Source organism: Octodon degus, unplaced genomic scaffold (genome assembly GCF_000260255.1).
Source record: "Octodon degus isolate 3935 unplaced genomic scaffold, OctDeg1.0 scaffold00050, whole genome shotgun sequence".
NCBI lineage: Eukaryota > Metazoa > Chordata > Mammalia > Rodentia > Octodontidae > Octodon > Octodon degus.
In genome coordinates this window covers 299,348-300,220 of record NW_004524626.1, presented here as the reverse complement: position 1 = coordinate 300,220, position 873 = coordinate 299,348, and positions in this window count along the sequence as shown.

Below are 873 nucleotides of genomic sequence, written 5' to 3'. Positions count from 1 at the left end.
GATCCAGGCCTAGTCCAGGTCCAGTGAGTGTGTGGGAGAGCTGCCTCTCCTACCTACTTCAACTTGTCCCCTCCAGACTCAGCTCAGGCCTGGCATATAGGCCTGAGGTGGAATCCTGCAGCTGAAATCCCTGCAAAGAGTATAGGGGACAGAACCTCCGAGCTAGTCCAGGAGCAGAATATCTTGCCAGGGGGGTACAACAGGTTCACCGCCAAGGGCAGTAGCAGGAAGGAGCTGAGCACAGCAGCCAGACCCAAGCCAGGCATAGCTGGATAAATCCAAACTTTGTAGATCCACACCTGAACTTCAGTGGGTGCTAAGGTTATAACTGCAACACAGATCTACAACAAAGATCAGAAGACAGTGTTACACAAAATGACAATGAGAAGGAGAAAAATGCAATCTTAGAACCAAAGACCATGAATAACAAGTGCAGAAGACACTAACACAGAACAAATTAGAAACCACACAGCTGAAATCTATGAATCAATGCCTTCTGAAATAAAGAAACAGCTGCAGAAAGGTATAGAGGAAATCAGATTGGAAATGAAAAAATAAATCCCTGAATTAATAATATCTGCAGTAAAGAATCAAGTGCAGAAACCTATGAAGGAAACCCAATGCCCACACAACACAAGGACAGAGGACACTAGCTCAGCTCAAATGTATGAAATAATAGTATCGATAGTAAAACAGCGATGGCAGAAAGTCAGAGAGGAAATCAGGGCAGAATTCTTTTCTACTAGCTCAGGTCAAATGTATGAATTAATAGCGTTGATAGTAAATAAACAACAGCAGAAAGTTATTCAGGAACTCAGAGCAGAATTTTCTGAAACAAGAAAAGAATTCTCAGAATTCATAGCATGGGAAGTA